Source organism: Hylobates moloch, unplaced genomic scaffold, assembly GCF_009828535.3.
Source record: "Hylobates moloch isolate HMO894 unplaced genomic scaffold, HMol_V3 SCAFFOLD_12, whole genome shotgun sequence".
Taxonomy (NCBI): domain Eukaryota; kingdom Metazoa; phylum Chordata; class Mammalia; order Primates; family Hylobatidae; genus Hylobates; species Hylobates moloch.
Genome location: NW_026652287.1, coordinates 21,870,201 through 21,897,513, shown reverse-complemented (window position 1 = coordinate 21,897,513; position 27,313 = coordinate 21,870,201). Strand labels below are relative to the sequence as shown.

Sequence of the window (27,313 nt, the reverse complement as noted above, 5' to 3'; positions counted from 1 at the left end):
AGCCCTTCATTCAGTGACATTCCATGGGCAGCTTGAAATCAGCCAAGGTGGAAGTATTTACCCCATGGAAATTGGCAGATGCCACAAATCAGGGCTTACTCCTCAGAGAGCCCGTTGTTAACCATTTACCAGCATGCATCTGAGCAGGTCATGCGGAGATCTGGAGGAGGGTTGGGAAGGGTGTTCCAAGCATTCCCTGATGTAGGAATGTGTTCAGAAGAGTTGAGGAACATCCTGGAAGCCAGTGGGGATGGGATGAGTGAGTGAAGGGGAGAGTGGAAGGAGATAAGGCCAAAGGAATTCTGTAAATACTTTTGGTCTCTGAAATCCTCTAATCAGTTTACTTGTGCCTCCAGAACTTTGCACATTCTGTACCTCTGCCCAGAATGCTCTTCCCCTGGCTGATTCCTTTGGTTCCTGTCTCCCCTAGAGAAGTGTTCTGGGACCATTTTTGCCACAGCACATCTTTCCCCTTTATTCTTATATCAGCACTACTTGGTTCCCTTCCCAGCATTTGTTTCCAGTTGTAATTGGGTATTGGGTTGTTTCTTTGAGTTTGGAATCTGTCTTCCTCACTAGACTGTAAGTTCAGAAAGATCTCGTCCCCTGCCGTCTCCCCACCTTCCAGCAAGGGCTTACACAGGGCAGATGCTTGACACGTTATTGTCACATCAGTGAATGCTGGTAGAGAGACTTTTCTGCACTTATTATTGGTTTGAGAAATGCCCTGAATGGTGTGAGATCAGGGATCAGGAGCAGATGTAGCTGATGGAGAAGCTAGAGGTTCCTACCTTGTGCCAGGCCTGATCCAAGAGCATAATTCCTAGGTCCCTTCTAGTTAACTTTGAAGCAACGCAGTGGCAGATTGAGGCCTCTCTGATGATGGTCATAGTAATTACCCCCACCAGCTACCAACCTGTCAACGAGAAAGAGCATGCTCTGTACTCCTGCTAAAGACATTGGCCACTTCAGTGGTTAAATATTTCTATTATATCATGGTAGTATCACAGAGTAATGGATGTGAGTTCAGAACTTAAGACGAAGATTGTGTCACTGATGGAGAAAGTACTTAGTTCACAGGCAACTGGAACTGTGTAGCCTGGGGCGCATCAAAGAAGGAAACATTTTCATCAAAAGAATCAGGTTTGGCTGACCTGATTATTTCTTTTTCTAATGATGAGAGCTTAGAACATATTGATTGAGGTGATCAGCATTTAGGCCTTTCATAGTGAATGAGGAACTGTCCAATTTATCTTAGAAACAATTGCTATCCAGGGCCTTTAGTGAGGTGCGCACTGCCTGGGAGAGAAAGACACTTAACATCACAGAGCTGGGTGTAGAGCTGGGTGCAGACAGGGAGAGGAAGAAGGCTCCTCTTTTAGGACATCAAATTGACTCTGTCTCCGAGGGTTTAAATCCTGGCTCTGCCCTTCCCAGCCATATGCCCTTTGGCCACTTCTTTAGCATCTTGGAACCTCAGTTTCCTCTTCTTTAAAATGGAGCTGATGGAGCAGTTATCTCAGGGAATGGTTTTTGGTTTATGAGGATTAAAAGCGATGAGGCACAGCTGGGTGCAGTGGTGCATTCCTGTAGTCCCAGCTACTTGGGAGGCTGAGGCAAGAGGATCACTTGAGCCTAGGAGTTCGAGGCTACCCTGAGCAACATAGCGAGACCCCATCACTAAAAAAAGTGACGATATGTGTAAAAATCTGAGAATGGTGCCAAACATGGCACTCAAGAAATGTTACCCATTGCTATTCGAGCTGTCAAGTGACATACTTTTTACAGCCTATGAAATGGGAATGGACATCGTAAGTTATTCTACCGTAACAAGGGACTTACTAAAGAAAATGCTGTGGGCCGGGCACAGTGGCTCACACCTGAAAGCCCAGCACTCTGGGAGGCCGAGGTGGGAGGATCGAGGTCGGGAGTTCGTGACCAGCCTGGCCAACTTGGTGAAACCCCGTCTCTACCAAAAATACACACACACACACACACACACACACACACACACACACACACACACACAAATGAGCTAGGCGTGGTGGCAGGCACCTGTAATCCCAGCTACTTGGGAGGCTGAGGCAGGAGAATTGCTTGAAGCTGGGAGGCGGAGGTTGCAGTGAGCCAAGATCGTGCCACTGCACTCCAGTCTGGGCAAAGAGTGGGACTCCATCTCCAAAAAAGAAAGAAGAAAGAAAGAAAATGCTATGAAGAAGAAGTTACCAGAGTTTTCTAGCCTGCCAACTGGTGGCTTCATCTTGATGCAATGCATGTTTTACCAGCAGGTAACACTGTTCCTTGAGAAAACACACCCAAGTGCTTTGCACTTAACCCGGCTCACTGGAGCAGCTACTAATTTGATCATTAATCCGAGAATGCTTTTCATTTCTGTGTGTGGCTGTAGAGTTGACTTAGTCATAAGTTGTTTGTTCAGTCATTTTGTTTTGTATCATCCAAGAGCACAGAGGCTTTGTCTGCCTTTGTGTGCTGTCTCCTCAGTGCCTAGAACAGCCCCTGCACATAGTAGGTGTGTGATGGATATCTGTTGAATGAATGAAATTTTATGCCCGTATGGGTTTAAAAATGAAGGACTATATCCTAGGGAATTGAAAACTGAAGTTTACCCGAAAACCTGCACACAACTGTTCTCAGCAGCTTTATTCATGTGTAGCCAAAAAGTGGGAATACCCCAGATGTCCTTCACCAGGCCAGTGGTTCAACTGTGGCACCCCCACACCATGGAGCACTACTCAGCAATGAAAAGGAACGAACTATTGATATGCTAATGATCTGGATGAAGCTTGAAGGAATTGTGCTGAGGGGAAAAAGGCCATTTCAAAAGGGATTACATACTGAAGGATTCCACTTACGTAGCATTCCCGAAAAGACAAGGTTGGGGAACAGGGAATGGAGTGGGAATGGGGTCAAGGAGGAAAATAGGTGTGCTTATCAAATGGCAGCATGAAGGCCTGGGGGTGATGAAATGCTCTGTAGCTTGACTGTGTCAATGTCAGTATCCTGGTCCTGCTGTCAGTGTTGTAAAATGTGACCCTTGGGGGAAATTGGATGAAGGGGGCAAGAGATCGCCCTGTATTCTTTTTCAAACTCCTGACCTCAAGCAATCCTCCCTTCTCGGCCTCCCAAAGCACTAGGATTGCAGGCATGGGAGCTACCACGCGCAGCCTCTCTGTATTCTTTCTGCATGTGAATCAGCAATTATCTCAAAATAAAAAGTTCAATTAAAAAAAAAGTAAAGTACTGAAAGCACTTCATTAATTATTCAAAATGCAGTGGGCTGAATCCCTACGATGTGACGCATTAACTCGAGTCTTCATAGCAACGGACTGAATCCCTACGATGTGACGCTTTAACTCTAGTCTTCACAGGAGCCCTGTGGAGTAGATGGAGATGATGTCACCATTTTTCCAGAGAAGGAAAAGTCTCAGAGAGCTTAAGGGACTTGTCTGAAGACAGACAGCTGGCAAATGGTAGAGACGGGATGCAGACCTGGGAGTGTCAGGCCCTGAGCCCTTAGCTCTTTCCTCTAGATGTGCAACTCTGAGTGCCTGTGGTTTGGACAATGAGCTGAGCCATGAAGCTCACCTGTCGTGCATGGATATGAGATGTCCGACCGGGCAGCTAGGTGCCATGGTACCCCCGTCTGACAAGGCTGACAGCTCTGCAGTGGGGAGAGGCAGTGGAGAGTCATCTTCAGTTTCCCACCTGCGTGCTCCCGAGTGAGCTGCTGACCTCTCAGGAGTTATGACCCCCTCCCCACTCCACTTCATTTGCCTTACCCAGGGGCGGCGGTGTGCAGTGTTGGGTGGTGGTATGACATTTTATAGGTGGGGAGACTGAGGCACGGGGCGAAGGGACCTGCAGGATGTTCCAAGTGGAGAGGCAGTCCGCCCTAGCTCCAGCATCTTGTGGTAATGATCACGGTCAGTTTGCTTTGTCCTGTGCAGTTGCTGTTCTCAGAGCATCTTCTGCCCTGTGACAGCAGTGATCAAGGGCATAGGCCCTGGAGGCCAAGTCCAGCAGCGCTGGGATCGAGTCTTTGCTCTGTAGATCACCAAACTGTGGCCTTAAGCAACTGATTTCTCTTCAAGCCTCAGTTTCCCCATCTGAGAAATGGGGGGAGTAATGGGGATTAAATAGAAAACAGTTCGATAACACACTGTAGGGGACAAAAACTGCTGGCAGCATCTGAAGCCTGTAATTTGGAACCTGGTCTGTCTGCTCTGAGGCCCAGGGCTCTGAGCTGGGAGGAGCAAAGCCTCCACCTGAATTATCCTCCCTGATGTTACCCCTCCAGGCCCTGCAGTGCTCTCCTGGACCCAAGTTCTGCTAGGCTGTTGGTTTCGTGAGCAGGGCAATATGTGTTGCAATAGGGGCCATCCAGAGGGCCTGGAAAGCCCTCTGCAGGAGGCAGCATCGAAGCTGAGAGCTGAAAGATGGCTGAGCATTCCTAGGTTAATGGGAGGAAGTAGAGGGAAAGGCATTTCAGAGAGAGGGAACAGCAGGTACAAAGGCTCAGAAGTCAGAGAGTGCAGGTGCTTTTGGGGAACTGTAACCAGAGCATTCATGCTTGAGCATTAAACAGGCAAAAAGCAGAACCTAGTCACTGTGGCCCTGGGTCTCCTCTTCGGTTAAAACAGCACAAAGCAGGCTGGAGGCCTTTCAGGGGGCTCATGGGCAGATAAGGAGTTTGGACTACATTTTGAGGGTGATGGGAGCCATGGAGGGTTTGGGGCAGAGGAGTGATGCAGGTGGGCTTAATGTGAGGAAGGTGCCTCTGGCCATGATGTGGAGTGGAGGGGAGCAGAGGTGAGCTCCAAGTGGAGGCAGGGAGGCCAGGGAGGAGGCAGCTGCAGCATCTTGATGAGCGATCCCCGGTCCTGGAGCAGAGTTGTGGGAATGGGCTTGGATAGGAGTGACCAGCTAGGGATATTTGTCAGTGCCGAATTGACAGAGCTCTCTCTGGGGTCAGATGAGGGAGCATCTCAGGTGAGCGAGGTTTCTGTCTTGGGTTCTGGGCTGGCCCGAATGGGGCAATCCCTTTACCTCTTTTTTGTTTTTGAAATGGAGTCTCTCGCTCTGGAGTGCAGTGGCATGATCTCGGCTCACTGCAACCTCCGCCTCCTGGGTTCAAGCAATTCTCCTGCCTCAGCCTCCTGAGTAGCTGGGATTACAGGCATGTGCCACCACACCTGGCTACTTTTTTGTGTTTTTAGTAGAGACGGAGTTTCACCATGTTGGCCAGGCTGATCTCAACCTCCTGGCCTCAAGTGATCCACCTGCCTCAGCCTCCCAAAGTGTTGAGATTACAGGTGTGAGCCACTACGCCCGGCCTGTGATCCCTTTACTACTCTATTCTTTGGTCTCTGTAAAATAGAGGTGATTTCCACCTCCCCATCTCTCGGCATCCTTTTTCTGGGTGAGGGTCAAATGATATCCTCCCTGAGCCCACGCCTTGCAGTGAACTGCAAAAAATGCCAAACCTCACCCAGAGGCCCCTGGTGTTAGAGACACAAGCTCCATTATTTTGTCCGGTGGTTTTTCAAATGTGCCACCAACCCATCAGCTGAACAGAGATGCTACTTCTCACTCTCTCTCTCTTTTTTTTTTTAATTGTAAAAACCAGTTTGAGGTCTCCTTCTCATCTCAGGAGAGGCGCTGAGAAACAATGCCGTCACCAAACAGCAGGTTCTAAGCAAGCACAAGCCAGCATTGATGGAGCACCTACTGTGTGCTGAGCCTCCCTGTGTGTTTCTCCTTGATCTTCTGGGTTAAGGCCACGGGGGAGTGAAATCTGACAGAGTGAGTCTGTGCCCGACTGCGCCGCGTCCTCACTACATGGGACCTTGAGCCAGGAACTTCAGTCGCTCTCAGCCTCAGTTTGCACATCCGTGTGCACATCCATGTAAGGGGTCACTCATTGGGCTCACCCAAAAGGTGGCTGAAGGTGTCAGTGTTCCCACTCCAGCCAGGGCCAGGCGAGCGGGCGCCATGGACTGGATAAAAGACAGTCTTGGACTTGGCCCCAGGAGGTTGGCCTCATTGCTCCTGTTTGCGGAGGGAAGTGAGATCCGCAGCCCCAAAGCTGCCAGGGTGGATTTCCTGACTCAGCCGTGCCCTTTTCACAAAGACCTGGAGGAGACACAGCTAGGGTTGCCGCTGGCTGAGGTCAAGTGCAACCGGGCAGCCTTCACTCCTCCCTGTACAGACCCCTAGGAACAGAGATCAGGCCATCGAAGGGTGCAGGATTGGGCCACCTCATCCCAGTTGCCCAACTGATGGGGCCCACTTCAATTTTTCACCCCACCCAGCCTGGAACCTTCCCAAAGCCCGGATAATTGTCACCTGGGGTTCTATGCACTTTTTATAGAAGAACACTGTATTCCTTTCTGAGGACCCTTGTAACAAATTACCACCAACTAAAGGGACTTAAAATAGTAGAAATTTGTCCTCTCGTGGTTCTGGAGGCCAGAAGTCCAAGAGCAAGGTGTCTGCAGGGCTGTGCTCCCTCTCCAGACTCCAGGGGAGGGTCCTTCCTTACCTCCCCCAGCTTCTGGTGGCTGCTGGCCCTGCCTGGCATTCCCTGGCTTGTGGCCACATCACTCGGATCTATAAGAAGAGACTGCCTGTCTCTTCTTATAAGGACAAGGGTCGCTAGATTTAGGGCCCACCCTTATCCGATATGCTGTCATCTTAACATAACTGATTAAATCCACCCGCCTTGGCCTCCCAAAGTGCTGGGACTGCAGGCATGAGTCACTGCACCCGGCCAAACTCTAACAGATGTAAGTTTCTTTCTGACCTTATCTTATTTCCAAATAAGGTCACATTCTGAGGTTCAAGACGATGTGAATTTTAGGGGACCACAATTCAACCCAATACCAGCATCTTTAGAAAACCTTGAGAGCAAGGGTGTCTTTTTCACCCTGACCTTTGTTAGGAGTTTTGTGGGGAAGAAGAGAGAGGGTGTGGGAATGGCTTCCCCATCCGCAGGCAGGAAGAAGGGCTCCAGGTGTTAGTCCCAGATGTGTCTCTGAATGAAACACTGAGACTTGAAGTCTTGGCTGCAAACAGGAGGCTGTGTGGTCAGGCAGGAGGAGCAGAGGCTTCTGAGCAGGCTGAGCTGAGGTCTAGGCTATTGGCCTTTCCTGACAGCTTGCCTTTCCCAGACCCTCAATTTTCATCTCTGTAAATTGGGCGTAATAGTACCTTCCCAATGTGGCTTTTGGGAAGACATCACTGTGGGTTTTAATGCTAGACACTGACTAGTCCAAGGCCTTATTATTTGGACAAAGAATCTGGGACTGGGAGAGGAGCCATGAGCAAAAGTGACAGGCCTGGAATCAGGGCTGAATCTGCTGCCTCCAAGAACAGTGTTCCTTTCTCACATCCAGCCCTGGTCCTGCCAGCAATTGGCTAGGAGGGTCTAAGACCTTTAATAATAAAGCGGGCAAATAGGAATGGCAGAGGCTAATCTTTGCAGTGACCCTCTGAGGAAGGGACAGCTGTAATCCATATTTATTTTCCAGATAAGGAAACCAAAGCTCTGGCAGATTCTTTTTTTTTTTTTTTTTTTTTTTTTGAGAAAGGGTCTTGCTATGTTGCCCAGGCTGGAGTGCAGTGGCCCGATCATGGCTTACTACAGCCTCTGCCTCCCAGGCTCAAATGATCCTCCCCACCTCATCCTCTCGAGTAGCTGGGACCACAGGTACATGCCAACAAGCTCAGCTAATTTTTGTATTTTTTGTAGAGACAAGTTTTTGCCATATTGCCTAGGCTGGTCTCGAATTCCTGGGCTCAAGAGATCCACCTGCCTTGGCCTCCCAAAGTGCTGGGACTGCAGGCGTGAGCCACTGCGCCAGGCCAGGCTCCAGCAGATATAAGTTTCCTGCCCAAGGCCACACAGTTGGAACGTAGCGGAGCTGAGATTCAAATGCAGGTACATCCACCTCCATGTCTCCCTTCCTCAGGTTCCCCTGTACCTCAGTTTCCCCATCTGGAAAATGACACCTGTTTCAGGTTCCCAGCTTAGATGACCCCGACTCCAGCAGAACTGTGCTGTTACATAAACTCCGGCTCACCCAGGAGGGTGTCCTAGCTTTTGCATCTCCTGCCCCTCACACCACAGCGACTTGAGATTTTTACACAGATAAGAACTGTGTGTGGGGCGGTGAGCAAGTGAGTGCGTGTGTTTGCAACAAATATTTTATAATAGACAAGCCTCGTCTGCCACTTCTAAAAGTAGTGAAAAAAAAAACCCACTTTGAGAAAGTAAAAATAACCCAACACCTGAGTCACTGAAGTCACTGAACTCAGCCGGAACCGGCAGCTCCAAGCTGAACTGACTGCTTCAGCTCACCCGGGGCAGCAGGGCTGGGGTCAGAAATTTGAGGGGGGGGCGATGAACACCTGAGCTTTTAGGGGGAAGTCCCAGTGGTTAGTTTGTGGGTGAAGTGCCTGTCGCTCTTCCTTTTATTTTAAGCTGCAGGATGAAATGGCTCCCTGAAAGCCTCTATCTTCTTTTTCTTTTAAAAGTGACTTGACAATTGATAATTTTGCCCTGGCGATGGACACCTTAGAGCTTTTATTTCTTGGAGGCCAAACATTGATGTTGTGTGAAATGGGAGCTTGGCGGAGCCTTTGTGCAGATCTCAAGCTTCCTGAAAAATTTATTTACTGTGACTGTGATCCGCAGGAGCCAATTGATGTTTATCTATAGTCGTTCGCGCCAGCAAGGAGGGGAAAAATGCATAACTGCACTTTCTTCGGAAGCCTTGCGAGGCTGTTTAAATAAGTATCTAATAGTGAACTTTCAATAGCAGACAGGCAGTTTGACGGACAGGGGACAGTGTATTATTAACCATAAGCAAGCTTAATCTTTCCCCCACGTTTTAGAGGAAGCTTTGTAACCTTCTGGCAGAGGAATTCATGAGAACCAGGTATTTGAAGCTAAGCAAAAATTATCCTGGCCGTTCCCGTGGCGGAATCGATCACTCCAAGAGCCGCATGAAGGAGGGGAACAGGCTGCAGCTGGGCCCAGTGTGAGCAGCCCTGGCCACCTCATTGTGGCGGAAAGGCCCGAGAAGTGGACGGGGACCGGGAGCGGGCAGAGGGAGGCAAGGGTCGTGCTGGAAGCCTGGTTTTCCTGCCAGGTAAGTAACTTCTGCTGTTACCTGAGCTTGGGGACTGGGGTCAGAGACCTGTGTCTTCCACCTGTGCCCCAGTTGCAACAGCGCCTAGCCTTTGGCAGCATCCACCTTTTTTCTTTGAGACAGGGTCTTGCTCGGTTGCCCAGGCTAAGAGCGGTGGTGTAGTCCCAGCTTACCGCAGCCCCAACCCCTTAGGCTCAAGGCATCTTCCCACCTCAGCCTCCCCAGTATCTGGGACTATAGGCATGTGCCACCATGTCTGGCTAATTTTTTTGGGCTGGTGGGAGATGGAGGTCTTGCTGTTTGCCCAGGCTGGTCTCCTACTCCTGGGCTGAAGTGATCTTTCCATCTCAGCCTCCCAAAGACAGGCATGAGCCACCGAAGCTGGTGCATCCACCTTTTAAGCAATAGAAGTGATTTATGTGATACTGTTCAATGCATATCTGTCTTGCTCATTGGGCCGCAAGTTTTGTGCAGCCTGGAGGCTGTCTTATTTAATCAGGGAGGCTCTCTTGATCTCTGGAAGAAGGTAGACTGGCTTGGTTTCAGAACTGTCCCCTGGCCCCCTACCTGGCTGTCATCACCTTGGGAGTAATGCAGCCTTCAGTGTCTGTCTCCACCTATTTAGAGGGTCAGCTGCAAGCACCCAGGGACTTCACCTCAGTCTGCCCAGCACCAGATACCCCATAGCATCTCTTATGCTGTTTATTGAATGACTAGCCATGTGTTTTCCTGGGGTGGGAACAGCTGTGGTTAAGAGCATGTGGGTGGCCAGGCGCAGTGGCTCATGCCTGTAATCCTAGAACTTTCGGAGACAGAGGCAGGTAGATTACTTGAGCTCAGGGGTTCAAGGCCAGCCTGGGCAACATGGTAAAACCCCATCTCTACAAAAAATACAAAAATTAGCCAGGTGAGGTGGCACACGCCTGTAGTTCCAGCTGCTCTGGAGGCTGAGGTGGGAGGATCGCCTGAGCCCAGGAGGTTGAGGCTGCAGTGAGCTGTGATTGTACCACTGCACTCCAGCGTGGGCAACACAGTGAGATCCTATCTCAAAAAAAAAAAAAAAGGATGAAGGTTAGATACTCTTGGTATCAAATTCCTGTCTGTTACCCACTGTGTGTTCTTAGGCAAGTGGCCTGCCTTCTCTGAGTCTTTATTTCCTGGTCTAATAAGGTAGGGAGGGAAATGACTTCACCATTTTAAGTCTCAGTTTCCTCATTTGTAAAGTAAGCATAGCAGTGCTCCCCTCCTTGAGGGCTGCAGTGAGAGGTAGATGAGAGGGTGCAGGTGGAGGACTCAGTGTGTGAGTTATAGCTGTTCTTACTAAAATTGTATTGATCAATATTACCATTACTACCATCACTACTTTTTCTCTCCATGAAATAAGCAAAACTCACAGCCTCCATTTTGTCTGCTTCGGACATTGTCACCCCTCTCAATGTCTCAAAGCCAGAATGGAGGAACATGCTGGGTGCCGTGTAGGGTCAGGAAATGCTGGGCCTGGAGTGAGTCCCTGCACATAGTGGTTGCTCTCATGCATCTGCTCCATGCAGGAGCCATGAGCTGACCCTGGAGCCGAGGCCCCTTGTACAAGTCTGAACCTCCTCGAGCAAGGGTTCAGAGGCTGACAGGGTCAGCAGTGATGCTGGGACAAGAGAGAGTGCCAGGGGCTCAACAAGTGGCTCGTGGATGAGTGGTGGTTCCAGGATTAAGTGTGCCACTGAGCCCCCCATCAGCAGGGAAAACCAAGAGCTGCCTGGTGCTCAGAGCAGTTATCATCACCAGAGCCTGGTCTGCATTCTTGCCAACAGCCCAGAGAGTACAAAATGGAGCCCTCTGGTGGGGGTAAGGGGGAATCAGACCTTGGAGGTCTTAAGTTCCCTACCTGCCTGGGCTGAGGTTCTTTGTCTGCCCTGGGCTGTTCTATCCCCTACCCCTCACATCCTTTCTTGCTCTCCCAGAAGCCAGTTGGGTTTACCCAAATTATCATCCCCATGGCCACCACGGAGCAGAGTGGGAGGCCGGGCCCTGTGCTGGGTGCTCCCCGTGTGGAATCTCAGGAGCTTTTATCACTTACACCCATTTTCCAGAAGAGGAAACTGAGGCTCACAGAGGCAAAGTCACTTGCCCGAGGCCCCATAGCCTTCCCGTGGTCCTGTGCCTCTTTTCTGATGCTTCACATCCCTGCTTCCCAGCTCAGTGGTGCCTCCAGCCTCCTCTTTCCCTCCAGAAAGCAAGGCCAGCTCAGCCACGGGGTGGGTTTGTGAGTGGAGCTGGAATTGTTCAGGAGATCTGGCTTGAAGAAGTTGGTGGGCTGTAATCCCAGCACTTTGGGAGGCCGAGGCAGGTGGATCACTTGAGGTTAGGAGTTAGAGACCAACCTGGCCAGCATGATGAAACTCCACCTCTACTAAAAATACAAAAATTAGCCAGGCATGGTGGTGGGCACCAGTAATCCCAGCTACTTGGGAGGCTGAGGCAGAGAATTGCTTGAACCCGGGAGGTGGAGGTTGCAGTGAGCCAAGATCACACCACTGCACTCCAGCCTGGGCAACAAAGCAGGGCTCCATCAAGAAGAAAAGAAAAGAAAAGAAAAGAAGTTGGGGGGCAGCTAAGATCTTGGCTTCAGAAGGTGAGTCCCTGTTGTCAAGATAAAAGGGATTAAATCCTAAAAGCAGAGCCTTGCCAATGCATCGGACAGAGCCCAGCACCCCCAAAAGTTCTGCACTGGGCATCCTTCCTGTTCCCTTCTCATGCCTCTGATGGGAGCTCTGGTCCAGATACACCCAGGAAGGTGACATGAGACCCTTAAATGTGTGTGTGCCACCTCAGACCACCAGGTGTGGCCTTGGAGTAAAAACCCACGTTCTGGGCTCAGGTACTCAGATGCCTGCCTTGGGGTGACAAACCCCATCTCCCACTGCTTCCTGTTCAATTTTGGGAAGTGTTTTGGGAAATGACTCACTGCTCACCTGCTTGTCCCCAAGCCCTCCCGTCTCCAGAGAGCAGGATAGGGAGTTGGGGAGGAAGCAGAGGAGACAGGGTCTTTCTTTTTGGCTTTATCTATTAGCAACAAATATGAGAGCTTAGAGCAAGGCACCAGCTGCAGAGAGAGTCTAAAATGATATTAATCACAGCAGCAATAACTAATACATATTCATGTGCCTACCCTGGGCCAGATCTGGGGAGCTCCTAGATAACTAAAATGGGCTCCTCCTCTCAGGGGGGTCACCGGGGTGAGAAGACCACCCGTGACTGCACAAGACAGCGTTTTCCCACAGCAGCAGGTCCTGCTCGGCGAGCGAGGCGCTCAGAGTCAGGAGCCAGGGAGGATCCGCAAAGAGACTGCAGTGAGCAGGCAGGGGATCGGGGTGGCTGTTTTGTACCTGGGGCACAGCATTGGGCACCAGGAACGGCGTGGGCATTGGCACAGAGAACCCAGGCTCTGGGGCGTGTGAGTCGTTTTGCTGGGATAGAGGGGAGCTTGGAGTGGTTGGTGGGTGTCAGATCAGACAAGGCCCCAGGGCCACCACATGGAGTTTGGACTTCTCCTCGAGGCTCAGAGTAAGGATTTGGGGAGTTTAGTTCAAAGAGCTACAGGAAGCCATTGAAGGGCGTAAGCGTGGGACAGTAGTGACAGGATCCACTTACCTTTTGCAAAGAAGTCTCAGGCCACCATGGAGAAGAGGGTTGTAGGGGTAAGAACAGAGTCGGGGGCTGGGCGCAGTGGCTTTACGCCTGTAATACTAGCACTTGGGAGGCCGAGGCAAGTGGATCACTTGAGGTCAGGAATTCAAGACTAGGCTGGACAACATGGCAAAACCCCGTCTCTACTAAAAATACAGAAACCGGGTGTGGTGGTGCACGCCTGTAATCCCAGCTACTTGGGAGGCTGAGGCAGGAGAATCACTTGAACCCGGGAGGTGGAGGTTATAGTGAGCCAAAATCATGCCACTGCACTCCAGCCTGAGTGACCGCGAGACTTTGTCTCAAAAAAAAAAAAAAAAACGAACTGAGTGGGAGAAACAGGGAGGAGCTGCTGCAGTCATCGGCCTTGGCACCAGGGATTCCCGGGTACGGGCCAACGAGGGACCTTTCAAAGTAGATTCGCATCTCTGGAGGGAGGCCACCGAGGCTGCTGTGAGCTGCCTTGCCGGCATTTCTCCTTTCCATCCCACATCTTGACGCTCGGGGACTGCGGAGCCCCAGTTGATAATATGGTGACATGTTAACAGTGGGGAATGGCTGGAGGGACCTATACCCCCAGCCCCAGAGCAGCTCAGACAGGAGCAGGAAGCCAGCGTCACCTCCCTCTCTCTAGCAAGGACTCACTTTGGTCTCCTGATTCCCTTTCTCTTCGTGAGTTCAGGGGAGGAAGACAGTGAGCCACGTTGGAGGGACCTGGCCTCGGCTCCACAAGCTGGGTATTCATTTATTCACGCGCTTAGCCGCCGCCCCTGTCTGGGGGCTCAGGGAGCCCTGACAGGGACGGCCAGAAGTGCAGCACGTAGAACCAGCCTGAGAAGAGCTGTCCCTGAGTAGGAGCCGGGAGGCCTCTGGAGTGAGGATAGGTGCTCAATATGGCCCAGAAGGCCAAGGAAGTCTCCCGGAGGAGGCCGTCTACATCATATGCTCAGTGAAGGCAGGAACTGGGTTGTCCCATTCAATACAGGATCCCAAATGTTCAGCAGTGTGGAAGGAAGTGACGTGGAAGCTCAGACCTGAAGGGCGACCAGGTCCTGCCCCAGCAGAGGCAGAAACGTGTGTTCAAGGTGGAGGAAACGGCCTGGCCAAAGACTCGGAGGTGGGCTTTGTGCAAGTCACTGTTCAGAGTGCCTGGGACCTCCGGGTGAGCAGGGTGTGGCGAGAGCTGAGGCTGAAGGCCAGAGGCAGTGCTGCATTTTGGGGTCTAGGCCTCTGAGCTCATAAAAATAGCTCGCTACTTTCTTACACCGTTATGTGGTTTCTCTTCTTCCTTCATTCCTTGCCAAGCCCGGAAAGCCAAGTTGGGTCACTGCTGGGAGGTATGAGGTGAGACTCGGGTTTGCAGGCAGGGCAAGTTGTGGGGAGGTGGGGGTGGCCCCCTATTTGTTGGGGGCAGACCTGCCATTTGAAAGCCACCATCCTCGTGTGTGTAGCCCTCACATGGGAGAACAGGATTGGACCTGCAGGGATCCTGGCTGGGGTGAGACAGAGTCTCAGGGGAAGGTGGGGGATGTCTCTGCCAGCTTTGGGGCTCCAAGTCTCTCTGATCACCTATTGGGTTTATCGGGCGCCGAAACTGGGGCCCGCACGGATGGTGTAAAATCAGATCCAGGCAGCCTGGGTCAGTGCCCATCATGCAGAGTGACCCTCTGTCCCCTCCATGCCCAGCGAGGCCGATGGGCAGCTAGGAGGCGAGGTACCGTCTGGCTCAATTGAGAGCCAAAGAGGTAATGCTAATGTCTTTTAAAATTAGAATGAAAATGTTTATTGCAGAGCAGAACCTGCGTCAGCTCAGAGTCCTGTGGGAAGGGAACGGCTTTATCGCAGCCTTTCGCTTTTATTTTTGCACATTCGCTTTTTATTTGCCGGTGGTGCTGCTGACGGGCCCTCGGAGCGGGGCTGTGTCTGGACACTTCTGGGAGCCTTGGACGGCTCTGGAGAGGAGGCAGGAGCTGCCCAGGGTGAGTGCAAGGACCCGCTGAGGGTTGAGAGGACTTGGGGGATGTGAGAGCAGGAGCCTGTGACTGTGTGTATGTGTGTATGTATGTATGTGTGTGTGTGTGCTGGTGTCTGTGTGTGTCCTTGTGGCCCTTTGTGTGTCCAGCCTGATGTATGCATGGCCTGTGTGGCTCTCCGTGTGTCTTCCTCTGTGTATGTGGTGGCCGTGAGAGCCGTCCATGCGTGAGATTGAGTGTGGATCTCTGCCTATCTCTGTGTGTGCACTTATGAGTTGTGTGTGTGTCTGTGTGTCTTTGGAGGTGGCCATGGGTGTGGCTGGGTGTGGGTCTTGGCCCCCTGTGTCTTTCTGTTTGTGTGGATGTGTGTGTGTATCTTAAGGAGACACATGGGTGCGTGACTGGTGGGTCTGTGTGGGCGCAGACACCCATGTGTGCAAGTCAGGGATATGCATGTGTATGTGTAAGCATGAGTGTGCACACACAAGTGTGTGAATTGTATACGTTTGAACATGTGAGCTTGCATGGAGGAGGGTGTCACGTGGCAGAGTGAGTTGTGTGCATGTATTTTGCATGTGTGTGCTACATATGAGAGCGTGTGGACTGAGCACACGTTGCACAGGAGGGTGTGAGCAGTGCTCATGTGCTGGAGCACCTGTGTGAGTATGTATGTGAGCACATGTTGCAAGTGTTGCATATGAGCACATGTATGAGGCACTTCCATCTTGCATGGGGGAGCCCCCAGTAGAGCCCTGCCTGGGCAGCTCAGCTTGCCACCAAGGAGGTCACTGTAGACTCCCAGCCTCTTGCCTCATCTCCAGCTCCAGTCAGAGCCTGGAAAACCCTCCCCGGTCCCTCTGAGGGCTGTGGCCGTTTTTAACCCACCCTATTCCAACCAAGATGGTTTTGTCAAGATTTGCCTTCTGTAGCTTGGGCTATAAAAACAATGGGTGTTTTGTTTTTGGAAGGGGTGTTGCTTTCTAAATATCAAAGGATTTTGTGATACGAATGCGCTTTTTCAAGGTGCACTCACCCCTCGCGATGAGGACCCCTGGGTGACAATGGGTCAGTCCAGCCTGGGGGAGGCTGGTACCCCAGGATTGGTTCCCGGGATGCACCTTCCAGGAAGGCTGCCCCGAGCTGGGTGGTAAGGGACTCTGACCACAGCCCTAGAGATTGTCAGGGTCCCCCGGATGGCCACACCACACCAGCCCTGCATCCTGCCACCTGCAGGGTGTGACCCCCTACAGCCGCTTCTCCAGGCTAGAAAATCCATGCCTTGCAGGGAACCTGGTGGCTGCCGGGCTTCTCCACAGAGCCACAGAGCCAGAGGAACCTCCTTTTGATCTCTGTCCCTGTCCGGCTCACTGTCCCTTCACTGGGATTTGTCATGTTGTGGTATCACCCTCTGCAGATCTGGGTGACTGGGTGGGTGAGTGGGTAGGGGGAGTCACATCTTACAAAACAGAAACCAGGTACTCTGCAGAATAGAAGATGGTCGCGCCAGTGCCCGATGCATATCTGGAGCCTGGCTTCGAATGCCGTGTGGCCTTGGGCATGTTGCTGAGCTTCTCTGGGCCTTAGTCTTCCCACCTGTAAAATGAGAGTCATAACAGTACCACGTTCAGGGCCGTCTCTTACTTGTTACCTTGGGGTCTTTCTGGAACATGGCAGACTTCTGTGGGCCAGATTGGTTCAGTGTGTCCTAGCTATGTGTGATATCAGGCAGGTCACTTTATCTGTGCCTCAGTTTCCTTACCTGCAAAATCGCGCTAAATACAGTACCAACTACATGGGGATGTTGTGAGAGTTAAATTTCTTACTTTACATAAAAGGTTATAGTAAGTACTATAGAGCAGGAGCTATTATTGTTATTTCTGGAACACCTGAACTCAGATTAAAACATCCTGTCGGCACACAATATCCTCTTTTTTTTAAATCACACAATGTGTAACCCACTCTTTCTGCAGCCTTGCCCACTGTGTGCTGCTGTCAGGTAACTGCTGTGTGCCAGACATCTGGCTGGGCATGCCCGAGGCATCGTGGTATGGGTTATGGGGTGGGTGTCCTGTGTGGGTGGGCCGCGCCAAATGCTGTGCCTGTCTCTCCTCCAACGCTCTGGCGAGGCGGGCAGGGACTCAGGTTAAATCACCCTGGGCAGCAGCCAGGGGTGGGAGCCAGCCGACAAGGAAGCCACCTGGCAGCTCTCCCTCCGAGGGAGGATCTAACAAGCTCAGGCTTGTGGTGGTTGTGGGCACCCGAGACTGTTTTGTGCACTTGTCCAAAGCCGACTGACATCTGAGCATTGGTGGCAGACAGCTTAGAGGAGAGTGGCATGAGATTTCCCCTGAATCTGGCACCACACTATGCCCTGAGCCCACCCCACCCCACCTTAAACCATATCACGGACACGTTGATGGTGAAATACTCAGGCTCATTCAGTGAGGCCCTCTGCCTGGGCCAGGCCGTGTGCTGAAACAGCTTGCGTGCATGATCTCATCTAGTCTTCGTAGAAACCCCTCAAAGTAAATCCTTATTCCTATTTTATGGGGAGAAAGCTGAGGCTTGGTGACATTTTGGAGTCTTCCAAATCTGTGTAGAAGTCCCAGTTCTTCCAGTTGCTGAGTGACTTCAGGGCAGCTCCTTAACCTCTCTGAGCCTCTGTTTACCCACTTCATAGCAGGTAGCAAAAGTTCAATGAGACAGTGTAGCTAAAACATTTAGCTTGTCAGTTTGCATAGTAAGTGATCCAAAAAAAAGCTGTTATTACTATTGTTACTATTTTATCTTTTTGCAAGGTGATATTCCTTGCCAGTTTAATGGGGATACCGACAAGATTTGAAGTGGATGCCTTGATGTCTACAGAAAGGGGTTTTTTTTTAGGAAGAAAACACTTTATTTTTATTAGCAACAGATAAATTTGTAAGTTTCCTGCCTAGAGGGGACACTCCTCTTACCTTGACGGTCTTATCGGATGGGGGTGAAGCTTCTTCTATTTCATGGGTTTTTGCCTTTCTCATTTGGATGCTTTGAGCAAAAGGTCTGGTGTATAGTAGATGCTCAACCAATGCTTGTTTGATGGGTGGACGAGCGGTGCACCATGCTCACTGTGGCTAACGGGTGATTGGGTTCGGGAACGACCTGGCAGTTTCCCATAAACAGGGCGCCTGATGGAAGCATCTTCCCTTTGCAGAGTTGTTCCTGGGTGCTGGGAACATAACTTGGAGTCAGTCACTTAACTGTGAGTGTGATGGCCAGAGATAAAGGAGCTGGCAGGAAACTGAGTGCTGTCTCTCAACTCAAAGACCAGGGAATGGGTTAAAGGCAGTGAATATGACTTTGACAGACAGGCGTACATCAACTGTGAGGGAAACTTCATTCATTCATTCATTCATTCATTCAGTGAACATTTCTGTGCTCAGTGCTGGGATGCAAGGAGATGCCCTGTTGGGGCCAAGTGAAAGAAGAGAACTGGTTGATGCATGAATCTCAAATAGACTTTTCAGGGACTTTGTCACACTTGGGGAGGATCTGGTGCCACTGTCTACTATAACAGGCAAGACTCTTACGGTTCTATCTGAGAGAAACTTATCTGGAGTCAACTTAAACAAAAGAAGATTTTTGGCCGGGCGCGGTGGCTCACGCTTGTAATCCCAGCACTTTGGGAGGCCGAGGCGGGCGGATCACGAGGTCAGGAGATCGAGACCACGGTGAAACCCCGTCTCTACTAAAAATACAAAAAGATTAGCCGGGCATGGTGGTGGGCGCCTGTAGTCCCAGCTACTCGGAGAGGCTGAGGCAGGAGAATGGCGTGAACCCGGGAGGTGGAGAGCTTGCAGTGAGCCGAGATCGCGCCACTGCACTCCAGCCTGGGTGAAAGAGCGAGACTCCGTCTCAAAAAAAAAAAAAAAAAAGAAGATTTTTATTGGCTCATGTGACCTGAAACGGTCAGGTGTCTGGCTTCAGGCATGGCTGTATCCAGCTGCTCAAATGATGTTATCTCATCCTACTCAGATCCTGGCTCAGCTTTTCCCCTGTACGGGTGGGCTTTGTTCTGAGCCCCTCCCCTGGCAGCTGTTTCATCACCTTGGCAACTCCCAGGGAAAGAAAGCAGCTCTTTCCTAGGCTTTAGCAAATGTCCTGGGATTCCCCCTGATTGGACCAACTTGGATCCATGCATTTGTCCAGGCTGTTCCAACCACCTGGAATGTCTTTCTTTTACCTAACCCTAACCTATTTGTGCTTTGAGTCCTGCCTAAGCGCCATGGCTACTACTAAGAGCCTCTTCTCTTTCTGTCTTTATTGTTGTCTGCATTTTCCCTCTCTTGGGGCACAATCATCTTTTTTACGTCTTCTAATTCCAGCACGTCCTGGCTGCACCATGTTCATGTTAGGTAGACTAGGGTCCTTCATAGGCCAAAGCTTCCTTTTTCTGCCTTTCTCTCTTCTCCCCTTACACATAGTATGAAAAACAGGATCCGTGGTGAATGCATGCATGGATTTGGGGCGTTAAGAAGGATTTAATCGAGAAGCCAAATCTCAGGATGGCTCATGGGAGGTTTGTGGGCTAACAAAGTCCAAAGAGAAGCCCAGGAATTATCTTCTGAACCCCATCATTTGCAGAGGGTTCCAAAGCCTTGGACAGTCACACTGGCCAGGTGGGGAGGTGGGAAAAGGGGAAGAGCCTGATTCAGAAGCCAGCTTCCCTGGTTCAAATTCCAGCTCTTCACCCTCTGGCTGTGTGATGCAGGGCAAGTTGCTTTACCTCTCTGTGGCCCTGGTTCCTCATCTATAAAATGAGATAATTCACACAACATATTGAAGGAAAGGACCTGGCACGCAGTGTGGACTGCTGGCCATTATCTTTATTGCTGGGTTGTTTTCAGAGCCACCAGGCCAGAAGAGGGGTTTTAAAGTCCATTCCTGGTTACCAGAGGAGGAAACAGCAGCCCGTTGAGCTTCAGAGACACCTGCAAGTTCATGGAACACCAAGAGTCAGATTGGCCCCACCTGGTGACCTTGACTCCTTTCGGGACCACCTGGGCTTGCAGCCAGCTGTGGCCCTCAGAGAATGTGGATGCTTCTTTTAAAGAAAGGACAGGGATAGGGAGGGGACCCTGTGGCTCCCATATTGGATGAATGGGGCGTGAGTCTTGGTGGTTCTACCCTAAACACTCTGTTTCTCCCAGCCCGGTTTTCCCAGCCGTGCCTTATAACCTGTTCTCCTCTAAGGAGCCGTCCTTGGCTGATCTGTCCAGAGACCCGGGCTCATCGCTTTCCCCAGAATTGACTCAGGGGCCACATTGAGGATCAGGGCCCTGCGCTGAGGAGGGCCACTGTCCCGTTCCCTGGGCAGTGACCTTCACTGCTTCTGGTGCTAAGATGTATGGCCTGCCTCTCCCCAGGCAGTCTTATTTATTTCTGCCTCTTCAGAAATATTTGGGGATGATTAAAAGGAAATATTCTTTTAACTGTAATGAAATGGGGTTTGGGGGTTTTGGAATAATCAGCCGTGGCCTCGGGGGCCCGATGCTGGTTGATTTGATCACTGAGTTGATAGGCAATGGCTATTGATTTCTGTCCGCCTCCTCCCAGGAAGGGGCTGACGGAAGAGGTGACTCAGCAAAGGGGAGATGTTTTGAAATTCAGGAGAGGGCTAGTGTGGGAAGCCGGAAAGCTCTGTGTGTGTGTGTGTGTGTGTGTGTGTGTGTGTGTGTGTACGCGCGCGCGTGCATGTGAGCTCTCCCTGCCTCTCCAGAGCCTATACCGCACACCCCCTGGGAGATGGGGACTGTAGATTGCTTCCTCTCCAGCTGCCTTTCCCAGGAGTATCAGGAGAAGAGCTGGGACTTTGGAGCCACACAGACCTGGGTTTGAAGCCTGCATCTGTCATTTCCCAGCTAGGTGGTAACCTTGTGCAAGTGGCTTCACCTCTCTGTGACTCAGTTTCCTCATCTGTAAAGTGGGTGAACAGTAATACCTGCTGCATGGCTGTTCAGAGACTTGAGAATTTCTCTAATGGTAATTCATGGCAGCTCTGATTTCACTGATATTGACTAATAATGAGTCTTTTTTTTTTTTTTTTTTTTTGAGAGACACAGTCCCTTTCTGTTGCCCAGGTTGGAGTGCAGTGCCATGATCATAGCTCACTGCAGCCTTGACCTCCTGGGCTCAAGCAATACTCCCATCTCAGCCTCTTGAGTAGCTGGGACTACAGGCATATGCCACCATGCCTGGCTAATATTTTTATTTTTAGTAGACATGGGGTCTTGCTGTGTTGCCCAGGCTGGTCTCGAACTCTTGGGCTCAAGCGATCCCCCCACCTCAGCCTCTCAAGTAGCTGGAGCTGTAGGCTGGTACCACTACACCTGGCTAATATTTTGTAAGGATAGGGTTTTGCCAGGTTGCCCAGGCTGGTCTCAAACTCTGGACTTAAACAGTCCATCTACCTTGGCCTCACAAAGTGCTGGGATTACAGGCATGACTGCAGCTGGAACTATAGGCAGGTGTCACCATGCCCAGCCCCAGCTAGTATTTTTATTTTTAGTAGAGATGGGGTCTTGCTATGTTGCCCACGCTGGTCTCAAACCCCTGGATTTAAACAATTCACCCACCTTGGCCTCCCAAAGTGCTGGGATTACAGGCATGAGCCACTGCCCCCAGTCCTGGCTAATATTTTTATCTTTAGAGGAGATGGGGTCTTGCTATGTTGCCCAGGCTGGTCTCAAACTCTTGGGCTCAAGTAATCCTCTCACCTCAGCCCCAAAGTGTTGGAATTACAGGTGTGCACCACCATATCTGTCCTAATAATGAGTCTTAATTCCTGATAGAAATAAGAAAAGGTACCAGGTAGGTGTCAAGGAAGGGGTGATAGATTTTGACTGAGGCAATCCTGGAAGACTTCTGAGAGAAGGGCCTTGAATGATGACACTTCCAACAACATGTGACAGAAAGGGGTGGAACAGAAAACACATTTCTGTTTCAGGAATTCATAGGCACAAAGGCAGGGAGGCATAGAATCTCTGGTGAGATGGAAGAACAGATGCTGTCCATTATGGCCGGGAGAGGAAAGAGGGACAGGGGGACAACCTGGGGACAGGGAGAGGCAAGTGGAAGAGAAGTGTTGGGCTTTGTGCAGTCAGCAGCTCAGTTGATAGGGTTGCTGGACAGGCTGTGTGCAGGCAAGGCCCACATGGTGGCAAGATTGTTGCATTTGAAATTCAGAAGCAATGTTAACACACAATGCCACCTTCCATTGGCTGGACAGTGTGTACCAGGCATTGCATTAACTTATACCATCTCATAAATCTGCACCTCTATCCCCATTTTACAGGTGAGGAAACTGAGGCTCTTTGTAACATCTACAGGTGTACCCAAATTTACAGTTTTTGATGACAGTGGGCCATGTCCCTTTGAATCACGCCCAAGGTCTGCCAAGACCCCCCGGTGGCCTTCCTGCTCTGTGGCCAAGCCCACAGGCCCCTCACACAGCCTGCCCACCTGGTGTGCACCTGGAGTCCTTGAGCCCATGTAAGTTCCTCCTTTGCAGGAACTTTTTTGACATCTGACTGGGGTGCATCCATTCTTCTTCAGGATTTCCTGCTTAATCTAATCAGGCAAAGATGTCATGTACATGTCACTTATAATTCTTTTCTCCGTGTTCCCAGCTAAGTTCTTCTGTTGCCTCAGGGAGTTCCAGGAGCTGCAGGTTTCACCTGGGCAGGGCCCAGTGCTGCAGTTCCCACCGTATTTATTCTGTTCTTTCTGGCTCTGGGAAGTTGGGAATATTGGGACATGTGCCCTGGCAGGCAGAATGCCCGTTGTCTAGGTGAGGGAGCAGAGGGTACAGGGAATGGAAAGGTCTGGGATGGGGCTTGTAAGTTACAGTGAGAAAACAAACGCCTGAAATTAAAATTCAAGAGGATGAAAAGCAAATAAATGAGATAGGGCAGTTAGGGAAGGCTTTGAGTATAATTTATTTAAACTTTTTTTTTTAACTTTTCATTTTGAGATAATTTCAAAAAGATTGACAAAAAGTTACAAAAACAATACAAAGAATTCCCCAGATTCCCTGAATGCTAACATCCAGCCTAACCACAACACAATTACAAAGTCAGAAAAATTAACGTGGCTGGAACACCATTACATAATGGACTGACCTGACTCAAATTTTGCCAAGTGTCCCACTGATGTCATTTTTCTGGTCCAGGGTCCAGTTCTGGGTCATGTGACACATGGAATTGTTATTTCCCCATAGTCTCCCTTAATCTCAAACAGTTCTTCAGTCTTCTTTTGTCTTTAATGACCTTGACACTTTTGATGAAAACTGGCCATTTATCTTGAAGAATGTCCCTCCATTTGAGAATGCAGGGTGTTTACTTATGATTCGATTCAGGTTGTGCATTTTGGGCTACAGGAGTGATGTTGTGTCCTTCTCCATGCATTGGATCAGGAGGCACCACTGCTGTTAACTTTGGTCACTTGCTCAAGGTGAGGACTGGCTGGATCCTCTGCTGTAAAATTATTATTTTTCCCTTTGTAACTAATAAGTGCTCGTGTGGAAACATTTTGAGACAATGTAATACTCTCTGTCATCATTCTTTTGCCCAATAATTTTAGCATGCATCGATGCTTCTTGCTTGAAACAATTATTGCTATGGTGTTTGCCAAATGGTGATTTTCTGTTTCCATCATTACTTCTACATTTATTAATTGAAGAGCTTTTTTCCTTCCTCCTCATTTATTTGTCTATTCAGTTTTTTTATTTATATCAGTGTGGACTCAGATTCATATTTTAATCTGTTTCCCCTCTCTGTCTGCCGCCTCCATACCCACTGTCTCTACCAACTATCTTTTCTCTCTCTTCCCCCACCGCATCTCCCCTCTCTGTCTCCACCCATTTTCCCCCCTTTTCTTTGCCCCACTCTCCTCTCCTTCACTTTCTCTTTCTCTCTCTCTCTCTCTCTCTTTTTTTTCTGCAACTTTTTTTCTTGCTGAAGAAATCGGGCTGTCCCATAGAGTTTCTGTCCATTGGGTTTGGCTGAATGCATCTTCATGGTGTCATTTAATGCTCTCCTCCATCCCCTGGGTCTCCTGTGAACTGGTGGTAACCCCAGAGGCTTGATCAGATGCCAGATTGACATTTTTGCCAAGACCACGTTGCAGGTGGCCACATGCCCTTCTGGTAGAGGCACACGAGGTCTGGCTGTCTCCCTTTCGGGACATGGAGATTGATTGGTGGGTTCAGGAGCTGTCAGCCGGTCCATCCATTGTTGAGTTTCCCATCAGCTTTTCATCTGCTGGGTTTCGTGACCACTGATAATCATTGCCTGGGTCCATGAATTCATTAGGGTTGCTAAATGTGCTTACATTCCTTCTGTCCCTCTTTCTCTTTCTTAGCTGGGCAATTTTCTCTACAGAGAAACCACCCCTCATCAGTTATTTGCTTACCCTGAAGGAAAGTATGTCTACAAAAGGGAAGATAGATGCTTAAATCTTTCTCTTTATTTGCTGGTTTTCAAAATAATGAGCTGGTTCCCTAACATCCTCCAAAGGTGGCCTACAAGAGTTTTAAAAAATATCATTGTAAGCCCATAGTTGCAAGTGTAACCGAAGTGTCTTAATCCATTTCAGTTACTGCCCTTATTTATGCTCTGACTGTCCCATCTCTGGCATGTGGTGGCCTCTGACCCCTCTGGACTCCGCCAGCGACCTTGGATGGCCTTCTTGCTTTCTGGGAGGACAAGTTGTTCCAAGCTCATTCTATATGTTTCCCACCTCAGCCTTGGACTCAGGCTTTGCTCCAGGGATCCCTGGACCAATGGTATTTAGAGACCACAGTCTGGGTGCTGAAAGAACAGATGTACAAAACATCTGTCATCACACAGGTTGGGGCATTTTTGGTAGTCCACAGTGGATAGGATGGTGGAGAAGGGGCAAGGCAATGGCTTTGATCTTGGATCTCATCTCTTTCCTAACCCTGTTGCAGGTTAATGACCCACTGGAAACCATTAAATTACTTCTCCAACTTCCTCATTTAGAAAGCAAGGGTGGATCTCCCCCGATCTCCGACAACTTCTTTTTGTTTGTTGGTTTGAGATAGGATCTCACTCTGTTGCCCAGGCTGGAGTTCAGTGGCACAATCATAGCTCACTGCATCCTCCAACTCCTAGGCTCAAGCCATCTTCCTGCCTCAGCCTCCAGAGTAGCTGGAACCACAGGTGCCCACCACCACACTCAACTAATTTTTTTTTTTAAGTAGAGACAAGGTCTTTCTTTGTTGTCCAGGCTGGTCTCAAACTCCTAGGCTCAAGCAATCCTCCCACCTCGGCCTCCTGAAGTGCTTCATCTCCAGCTTCTTAATTAGTATAGGCATTTTATTGGGGAAGGTCTTTGAGGTCAGAGATGCCCATAGACAACCAAGGCCACTTGTGATCCATCCATCCCCAATTGGATGCTACATGCTTTTGTTTTGCTACTTGACATGATACAATCCAGCACAAGGGGCTTGTCACTGTTGTTTGCCTCTTAGCATCTTGGGGTTGAGGGGTGGCAGACAACAAGAGAGTTCACTGAGGGACCTCTTCTTCCCCCAGCAAATCCAGACCAGACAAATGCCATATAATATCCCTTCACCAGAGTGACTCAAACATTAATACGAGCCTCCAAGTGTTGCCTCTGCCTTTATCTGAGCAGGCTGCATTCTACATTTGAGATTAAAACTCACATTTCATTTTTATATGCTGTGCTTAATCCAATAATGATTTCATGTTACAAATAGCAATAATATCTTTCAGCATAGTTAATCAGAATAGACTTAATGCTGTCACTATTTATTAACCTTTGTTGAAAAGCAAGAAGTTTCTCTCTAATCTGTGATTGTTGGTCTTGTCAGGCTCTATCAAGTGAAAAAACAGTTTTGGCATTCATTAAAACGGTGCGAATCCTGAAATGACAATTGGAGCTGGATGGTATTTGGTGCATGAAATCTTCGTTGTGTTCACTAGGATAACTGAGAAGGCTGGGGAGGCGTGAAGGGGGAACCCACACATTCAAAGGACTGAGTGTTTCATCCCCAAGTCCCTCTTGGATAAAGAAACAGTTCTTATGAATTGGGAAAGTGGGCCAGAGGATGGGGTGCAGGGGAGGGGAAGGGTGAGGCCTGCTGGTGCCTCTTGCCAGAGAAACATCATTCATTCAAGACAATGGCTTTTAGCCAGGCACAGTGGCTGACGCCTGTAATCCCAGCACTTTGGGAGGCCGAGGTGGGCGGATCACCTGAGGTCAGGAGTTCGAGACCCCCGTGGCCAACATGGTGAAACCCCATCTCTACTAAAAATACAAAAATTATCTGGGCGTGGTGGCGGGCGCCTGTAATCCCAGCTGCTCAGGAGGCTGAGGCAGGAGAATCGCTTGAACCCAGGAGGCAGAGTTGCAGTGAGCCGAGATTGCGTCACTGCACTCCAGTCTGGGTGACAGAATGAGACTCTGTCTCAAAAAAAAAAAAAAAAAAAAAGACAATGGCTTTGAACTTGGATCTCAGATGCCTCATCTCTTTCCCAACCCTATCCAACGCTAATGATCTACTGGGAGTCATTTATTCACTTTTACTTCTCCCCACAACTTCTTTTTCATTTAGTAAACAAGGTTGGGTCTCCCTGATCTCCAAGGCCCACATTCAGTTGGAGTCCAGTTGAAGATGTCCATCAAAGCAAAATGGCAGCCATCAGATGTCAAACTTCTACTTTAATAGAATCCTTTGGCAGTGATCTCAACGGGTAGTCCTCAAACTTTAGCATGCCCCATTCCCGGGAATTTAATAGGCCCCGGGGGGACTTGAACTTCTGCATTCCCAGGTGATGTTGACGCTGCCCGTAGCACACACCACACTCTGAGTAGCAAGGCTCTGTCGAATAACAAGAAAACCCAACAGTACAGTTGGCCAATTGCTGGGCCTTTCTGGACTTCAGTTACAGAGTTTGAGCCTTGCTAACAGCACCAAGTCCCCTAAAGGCAAATTTGCCTTTAAAAAAAAAAGAAAGCTTTCAACTTGCAGAAGCCTCTTGCAAGGGGAAACAGTTCTCCCACGGGGCTTCTCCTTTCCTTTTCCCTCAAAGAACCCACAGACATGTTTCTCAGGAAGTCCCTGTGGGGTCTTTACCTCCCAAAGGTGATTTGGAGAAAAATCTAATCCAGTAAAGAAGTCTTGATGCTGGGAGGCCTGGGCAGGATATTTTGCTAAGCAAAGAAAGTGGTTGCTCAGGACTTGAGTGAGGGATCGAGGTCTGTGGCCAACTGATCTCTCCTCTCACAAGAAGGGTCGAGTGGCTCAGTGAGTTTTTCCCATGTCAATGGGGACGTGAGCAGGTGCTGTTAATTATTTAGGAAGAATTAAGCAGTCTGGGTGGGTGGGTTTTATGCTCTGTTTGGTAATAAAGGTTGCCGCAGAAAGGAATTTTAAAATTCAGTATTCTCATTTGCCTC

At 49.8% G+C, this 27,313-nt stretch overlaps 1 protein-coding gene across 6 annotated transcripts in view; it reads left to right on the top strand.

Annotated features, from left to right (window-relative positions):
* The window catches only part of CUX2 (cut like homeobox 2), a 328,467-nt gene that overhangs the window by 51,704 nt on the left and 249,450 nt on the right, over window positions 1-27,313 (top strand). Inside the window, exon 1 of one of the 6 annotated variants that reach the window (XM_032168683.3) lies at window positions 13,915-13,974. The exons of 4 other annotated variants lie outside the window; for them this stretch is intronic. The gene's annotated coding sequence lies outside the window, so the exon portion shown is untranslated. Of the gene's footprint in view, window positions 1-13,914; window positions 13,975-14,700; window positions 14,837-27,313 lie in introns of those variants that run through there. One more of the 6 variants, XM_058425443.1, reaches the window with a different exon arrangement.